General features: G+C 39.3%; 1 pseudogene across 1 annotated transcript; it reads right to left on the bottom strand.

The window, feature by feature from the left end:
* Positions 1-2633: 2633 nt before the first annotated feature.
* Positions 2634-6081, bottom strand: LOC148190492 (uncharacterized; annotated as a pseudogene). Its single transcript, XR_015777378.1, has 4 exons — positions 5280-6081; positions 4923-5078; positions 4535-4627; positions 2634-3136 (listed from the first exon to the last, which is right to left on the bottom strand). The product of XR_015777378.1 is annotated as an uncharacterized LOC148190492 (transcript).
* Between the last annotated feature and the right edge of the window lie 2568 nt (positions 6082-8649).

Here is an 8649-nt window from a genome sequence, read left to right as displayed (position 1 = left end):
GGAGTTTTATGTATGTTTTTTTCGAATGCCACACAAACTCCATATAGCTGCAGTGTATTCTGGTCCAGGGTCGTGTTATGGGGGCAGTAGACTGAGCAAGGCAAGGCACTCCAGACATCCCTCTCCCCAGCAACACTTTCCAGCTCTGTTACGGGCAGTGGCGTTGCCCTTGGTTGTCCATGTATCTGAGGCTCGTGGCAGTAAATTCATTTCGATAGTGTGACTGGGGACAGTGATCGAGGATTCGCCACGTCATTGTGGATTCCCTTTCCTTGTTCTGGGGGTTGCCTTCGACCCCCAGAACAAGTGGCTGGTTCCTCCTTTCCACATCTCCCTGTCAACAAACTGGGTGCCGCCAGCTTTCCCGCCTTCCTCCCTTCAATGAGTGCTCAGAGCACTCTGCCTCTGTGCTGTGTGCTCTGTGTAACTGTTGTTTGCTGTGGGTTGCATTGGTCAACTTGATTGTTGTACATTTTGCCTGATAGAAAGCACTTTATGAGTTGTAAAGGAGCTGGGCTATAGAGTAAGTTTTTGTGTCTGTTTCTTTTGTTAATAGCAGCCTACATACTCTGCTGTTTCACCATATTGCAGAAAAACTCTGTATAGCACACTCAGTCTTAAGGGTGGTTGCATCCTTGTTTGTGTTTTGTGATAAAGTAAAAAAATAGAGTAGACAAGTAAGCTATTTCCATATTAGATCAGACTGTGGGTTGGATCGGATAGATACAGCTTTTTTTGGTTATTTTATTGTTTGCTGTCACCCTTCGCCCTCTCCTTGTGTTCATGTGTTACCTGCTACTGCTGTTTTGCAAAACGTCTAAATAATAAACTGCTTTCCAGCCTGTTTACCAACACGGCACTTTGTTACCTTCCTTTGTCCCAGGGCATAACATCTGTGGGTTGTAACAAGCTCCTTCTGGGGGACCCCAAGTGAGATATATAATGCCTCCAGTGTGATCTGGGTCTGCCCTGGGTGTCTGTGACCAGTTGGACGTGCCCAGAACACTTCTAACAGGAGGTGCCCAGGAGACATCCTAATCACATGCTACCCAGAGCTCATGACCATGAGGGTGAGAACATAGATGGACTGGCAAATCTAAAGGTTTGCCTTGCAGCTCAGCTGCCTCTTCACCACGACAATACCCACATCACTGCAGACGCCACACCAAACCCCCTGTCCATCTCATGCTCCATTTTACCCTCACTCGAAAACAAGACTCAGAGATAGTTGAACTTCTTTGCTTGGGGAAGAAACTTTGTTCCAAACCAGAGGGGTTAATCCATCGTTTTCCGGCAAAGAACCATGGCCTCAGATTTGGAGGTGCTGACTTTTATCCAGACTGCTTCACACTAAGTTGCAAACCGCCCCAGTGCATGCTGGAGGTTAAGGTTTGAGGGAGCCAACAGAACCAGCATCTGCAAAACAGCAAAGATGCAATTCTGAGGATCATATCCATGAATATCACAAACAGAATCGATTACAAGGGACAACCCTGGCAGGGTCCAACACCAACTTAAATCGTCTTTGACTTTATGCTGAGTATGCAGACACAGCTCTCACTTTGGTTATATAGAGACTGCACTGAAAAAAGTGAGACTTTGGATCAACTTAAAAAAATTACTGTAATTTGTTACACCTAAATTTATTAGTTTTTCACAAACTAAATTTATGATTTGGTAGAACACGTAAATTTTGATTTAATGTAAATAAATTTTGTATTTTAAGACAAAGCAAAAAATTTGCTTTCAAGCAAAGTAAAAACATTATTCATTAAAAGAACATAAACAATTTTTTTTACTCTTTTACAACTTATTTTTTTTAATTTGGGAAAACCTAATATTTACCATTACATCCAATTATAATTTTTACTTTGGATTAAACTAATTGAATTGCTGTAATTCTGTTACACGCAATTTTTAAAATTTTTCTCAAGTTAAATTTCTGATTCAGTCCAAAGTATTTTTTTAATCATACCATAATCAATATATTTTCTTTAGTCACAAGCCAAAGTATTACTTACTTAGATATACAATGATATTTTTTGCCTTTTCAAAAACTGATATATAAACAAACAAAATTGAATTCCCTATAATATAGGACTAGAATTCACTGAACTGATTAACTTAAGAGATAACAGGAAAAAAAAACAGGAAAACTCTCTTCAAAAGACCATTTATTTTGATGACTTTGAAATAGGCATCACCTCAAACTTGCAATCAGCAGCCAGGAAAGTATGCGTTTTACACATAAAAACAAAACTTGTGTGTAAAATATATTAAAATTTGGTCTTTTCAACATGTTACTTTTTAAACCATATAAACCATCAATTTACATGCACATCTTAACATGTATAACTGGTTGTACTCTTCTTTAAAACATGAGATGCAAGGGAACAGCCATTAAGTTTAGACTTAACAGAGATAGAGTTTAACAATCTATCTAATAAAATCTTTGCTATCCTTTGACAAAAAGGTATGAATATCATTAGTTTGAACCATTATAAATGCAAGGAAGTCACAAAAAAAATAAACCAAGGATACACACAGTTGCTATGGATACAATTATGAACAAAGGCAGTTCAAGAATAAAAGGAGGAACTAGTGCTCTTGCTGATCATTCTGAAATTAGCATCATTCACATTTTCAATGTTAATATCAGTGCCACAATATTTAACAGAAAGAATTCTGTTAACAGAGAATACCAGAAATGAAAGCCTGTTTTGAATCAAAACTGTTTTTTCTCTTATTTATAAGGACCCCTAACATTATCCTGGGATGTATTTGAACACAGGCACTTAAAACTGATCAACATCCTGCATCCAAATGTCTTTCTTTGAGCAACCCCGTATTTAGAGCTTGACACTGAGACTGCACACTCTGTGTGTCATTTTCTTTGGCTCTATCTCCATGAATATTTTCTGCAGTGCATCGAAAGTGTGTTTGAGCTCACCTGGATAGCTCAAGTTTAGAGCATATATGAGGCCAAACAAGAGGGCACAACCATGTGCAACTGATGGCAGTTCATTAAGCACCTCCACACCTTCAATGACTGTAACGGATCCTCCTCCTCTCTGATGACAAACACAGCCATTGTGCACTGTTGAAGCTCACTTTCGGCGTCATCCTTCTCACCAACCTGGCAAAAGACAAGACATTCACATTGTATAAAAAGCTACTCTGTATGTATGCACACAAGTCTGTCTCCCCTTTGTGTAGCAGGGAGTGATTTAATCATAAAGCAGAAGACCAAAAGACTTTTTCTCTCATCTGAAGCAAACTTTCAGCGGACAATTACTCATAGTTCCTGCCTGTGATTATAGATATTTTCCTTTGGAAGGGTACTCTTGTGATACTCTGAGTGTCAGGTGAATAAAGAAGTACAATTTCTGGGGTCTGTTTCACAAAGCAAGTTCAACAAACTCTGAGTCTAATCCTGAACTCTGAGTTGATCTACTCTGAGATAGGAAACTCAGAGTTCTGGGTTTCAGAACAGGTGATAACAGTTAGTTCATTCAACTCTGAGTAACTTGACCCTGAGTTACGGGGAGATGAAAAGCCCTCATCAATGGAGCAAAGATAACATGATTCACCATGGCAACCAGCATAAAAAGCCTCGCCCCTCCCACTTCTCACGGTGGAGTGATGTATGAATGCTGACGCAGAATCACGTCCGCCTCCACCCCAATCATTTTTTTTTTTATCGCGAGACATTAGGTGAGTATTAATATAATATTAGAATGTCTCTGGTATCAATCTAAAAAAAGAAATATCAAGAGTTATTCAACACTGTGTGTTGAGCAGGTGCAACTCCGAATGTGTGTTTGATATGTTCAGGTTTGTCTCCATTATAACGTGATGGGGATGAATAGAGAGAGAGAGGAGTGCAGCATGTCCGTGTCGTGTCATGAAGGTTGTTGAGATAAAGTGACGGTGCAGAACAACGGGAACAATCAAACAAATCCTCATGGAGAATAAAACATCCAGTTGAGGAGTTTACACGTCCTGTCAGCCGCTGCTTTCAGTCTGCAGCTTCAGATAAAAAGGGGAAACTCAGGGCTAGTTGGAGAAAACCTGCTCCCTACCAGGTTAGGTTCACAGAGTGTGTTGCCATAGTAACTGACCCCGAACGGGTTGGAGTTACTCCTCTTTCCTTGGTTTGAGTTACCCAGAGTTTGCCTCATTTCAAGGTTAACAGACTCAGAGTTTTCACTAAACCTGCTTTGTGAAACGGACCCCTGTGGTACTTACATTGTGTTTATTGAGTTGCATCTCATTAAATTCCATACTCGTATTTCTTCAGTGATAGATAAAAATAATGATGAATGGCTTGTGTGTTCAGTCATCTGTAACTCATCTGTTAATTACTCCATGGGGAGCAGATGTGCAATTTGAGAGCACTTGTTGCTGACCAGCAGATGGCGCTTTTGGACCGTATAACTAATTTTAACTTATAACCTTTTTGACTAATATTTGTTGATACATACTTCAGTTACGATTGTCTAAAGCTTAATAGAATAAATGCAAAACTTCTTACCAGAAACTCCTTGATGAGTTTTTGTACATCTTCCCCAAGGTCAAGGATGAGGCACTTCAGCAGACACTCTCTCCTTAGGCTTACATCAAGGCTCTAGGTAAGTGCAAACATAAACGATGAAAAATCATGCTGTTGAACTGTGCAACTTGACTGAATATGCAAACATGAAAATGCATCAATGGGAACTTAGACTTACAGTAATTGTCCAGTAATCAAACAAATGGTTTGCGCAAACGTCGAGATGCACATTGTGCTTCTTACAACATGTAATCTAACTCCACAATCAAATGTGATGACAATATGACACATTAACACAATTGCTTCTATTTACAATGTTACTATTAATGTGATGTAAGGTGAGTTTTGCAGTATTACAGTAAGTACACACCTGATCAAGAACTTTCAGCACATCCCGGGTCTTCTCCCTGACAGCTCCTCCCTTGTTCCTGATGATCTCAATCAGCTTGCTGTGGTGCTTGTCCAAGGAGGCCAGGAATCGTGGTTGAAGTGGAACAGTAGTGATCCTCATGAATTCAGCATTGATCTTTATAAAATAAAACATCACATAAGTAAGTTATGACATTAGATATTGCATTAAAACTCTGTGCTGTAAGATCTTTTGTGACATTTTTGTGACTGCTTTGGCTATTTTTTTTTCACAGGTTTCATATAATAGGAGATATAAATATAATTTAATTTACAGGCCACCACTGACCTATTGCTATTGATTGAAAAAATTAATTACCTCATCCACTGTAAACAATGCAGGCCATCTCTCTTTCACCTCCTCCACTCCTGATTCCTTTGCCACAATTTCCTGTCTTCACAGTGAAAAGGTCATTTTGTTCTTTATCACTGCACGATTGTTTCGCTTCTTCACTTCTGTCAAAAGTGACAGTCTTTCATCTTCCAAATTATCTGAGGTCTCTCCAGTTGGAATGTCAGGTATGTGGTTGGCTTCTCCTCTCCTAGGTCTCTTGACTTTTTTTGCAGGCAATGCATCCTCTGGAGCTTTGGATTTCAGCGAATTTGCAAGTAATTCAGCACATCCAATGCCCTTCAGCTGAGTACGGTAGTTGCCCATTTTTGTCTTCAGCCTCTGTTTCCATCCGTAGCAACCATTGTATGAACCGGGTTCCCAAAGGCATGGATGCTTCTTGATTAGCGCTGCAGCTACATCGCTAAAGTCAGCATCTGTTGGGTACGGTTTGTACTTGTAAATCTCTTCAGCTACCTTTCTCAGAATGTCTGATATCGTCTTAGGACTTGGAGTCAATGGTGTCTTGGAGGAGATATACACTGCATTTCCCTTCTCTAACTGGAGCTCAGTGTCATAGGAGAATATTGGGATGGGAAACTCCCTTGGCCACATCTGGGTTCTTGTAGAGACAGAGCTTGAGGGTGAGGACAGGATCTCTGTGTCATCAGTTTCAGTGGACACCGGATCATCACAGACAGGGATGGTTTGGTCATCATCAGTTAGTGGAATGACCTTGATAGTTGCAAAATCTTCAAGTTCAGCAGTAGATGTCAAGTTCACTAGTGCATCTCCAAAGTCTCTGTCTTGGTACTGCAGTCTAACATTGCAATTTAATCCACACACTTTCCTCACTTGATTGATGAGTTCCTCGACTGTTTCTGGCATACCACCAGGCAGAATTAGCTTCCTGGTGTCATCAGGATTCAAGATGATCCTCAGCTTAGCTGGCCTTTTCTCCATTGTGTCAGTCCACCCAAAAGTATCTAGTAAAAACAAGAATAAAAAATAGTATTAGTTGTTGTAGTACATAATTGGCCACAACACAGATCTAATTTACAATTCTGTTGAAAATAACGGTACATTCTTGGCAAATGTATTTTTTCTGAAAATTAAACAGACTGATAAAACAAAAGCTACTTTTAAAGAATTTTACTTTTCCAAACCTACACCCATTCATATACAACCTTATGCATGTATGTATCTCTTCAGAGAGATGATGCGCCTTCCGCCAACCATGTAAGGAGCCAGAGGGTAGGGATCAGTCAGTTCCTGCACCCCAACAAGCTGTAGTTGTTTACTGGCAGATATGACAAGGTCATAAGCTCGATAATGCTCCAGGTACCAGGCATCCAATTTTTTGATGATGAAAAGTAGTGTCTCTTGTAGAACAATCATATGAACTATTTCAGAAAACTCTGGAAGTCCAGCCAGAGACCCATGGGCTACCACCATTCCAGTCCTGTAGTTATAGCCGTTGTAGGATACATTTTTTGCAAGGTTCACAGTGTCCATATGTGGGTGTTTCTCTTTGACTGCTAGTGCAATATCCTGATTGATAACATCAAGGGAAAGTGTTGAAATGTCAGTAACCTCCAAAGATGGTTTAGCAAATTCAGACATGTGCAGATTATATGCAGTCTGAAATTGGTGCCTCTGGGCTAATGAACACAATACATTTTTATAACAGTTCGTATGACGGATTACTCTTTTGAAAAAGCTATGTTTGGCTTCATATCTCATAGTCCATAGTGCAACAAGGGGGCCAAACTGGTGTATCACCTGGGGATAGTGCTCAAGAAAATGCAGTTTGGGCCGTATTCTTTCGTGGGGGAAAACCTCTTGGAATACTGCCCTGTGTTCAGATATCTTGAAGTCCAGATAAGAAATGAAGTCCTCAGTATGAAGAGGTGCAACAGAAAGTTCTACTATGTCCTTTAAATCACACAGGACCTGCCATGCTGGTTCGTTTGAAGGAACTCTGGCTCCAATCAAGAGAGGAAGAAATCTCAACAGGCTCCAATTCTCATTCCCTCCAATCGTTCTTTTTGTAGCATAAGTGAGGGGCACAAGATGGGGGTGGTTTGTTTTATCACTCCACTTGAATGGAAATGTTGCTATTGCTTCATTCAAAATTGCTAATGTAAAATATTTTTTGGAAATTAGCACAGTAAGACAAAGAGCAATCTCAACAGGAATAATTCCTTCAAACAGATCGTGAGCTATATCTGCGGGAAAACTCTCTGTCACACTGAAATATGGCAGATTTTCTGACAGAACACACTTTGTTTTTACACCAAAATGACAATCCAATGAGTTAATAGCTTTAAGATGAGAAGTATGAATTTCCTTGCTTCTTAAACAAAATGCTCCAGACCTGACCTCTGTTGTTTGAATGTCTACATTTTCTGCTGTACAGAACCTGCAAACATATTTACCTGAAAAATTTTCGACAAACCCTGCCAAATTGTGCAACCCGAGATTGTCTGCCACTACACAATGAACAAACCCTTTCACAGTTTTCCCCAACTTGGCAATAAACAGTCCTTCTTGTTGTAAGGTAATGAGATCATCTATTAATGGCTTCAGTACACTCTCAAAACCATAGCACTTAACATCCTCACTACGAATAAGTGCAGCTAAATATATATTAGACAGTGATGAGTGAAAACTAGCAGGTAAGTTCCCCAATGTCCAATATACCCCACAGATTTTGTGTTTTTTTTTTTTTGAAGTATCTAGGGGGTTGCAGATTTCAAAGTCATCAATGTATAATATAAGTGAAATAGCACACTCTTTTGACAACTCCAAATTTTCTTTATAATTACTACCATCATAAAAGCATCTATACTGAATTTTATCAGACTGAATTTGATGGGGAGATTTCAAATTGATTGATAAATCTAAAAAAGTTTGACAACTTAGGATCTGCTGTAAAGATTTTAGTATAGAGATGTATTGAAATGATTTTTTGTTTTGGGAATCAAGAACAAATTCTGTGGGTTCGACAGTTTTAAAATGTTTTTTATAGTATGTCTTTCATTTCCAGGCAGTGGAAAGTGGGCCACGACTACCAAAAGCTGCTGTAATTGGATTCGACTTGCAAATAGTAGATGCTAGCTCTTGCACAATAATCTCATCTACTTGATAATTTTCATTCTGTAAGTGCTGAGATATGGTTTGATGGACAAGGGGTACAGAAGTAGTGCCAAGTAAATAGTTAAACTCTTGTAAAAGTTCATCAACAGCAACACTGGAGACAAGATAGATATGTTCAAGCTTCAGTAAGAGTGAAGCAACTTTGAGCTCTGCATTATGTGCCAAATCATCTGCATTATGTGCCAAATCATTTACATCA

The sequence above is a fragment of the Plectropomus leopardus genome, chromosome 1 (genome assembly GCF_026936395.1).
Source record: "Plectropomus leopardus strain MGB_pleo_1.0 chromosome 1, ASM2693639v1, whole genome shotgun sequence".
In the NCBI taxonomy this organism is placed as follows: Eukaryota; Metazoa; Chordata; class Actinopteri; order Perciformes; family Serranidae; genus Plectropomus; species Plectropomus leopardus.
The sequence above is the reverse complement of the archived record's forward strand: the minus strand, read 5'-3'. Positions and strand labels throughout refer to the sequence as shown.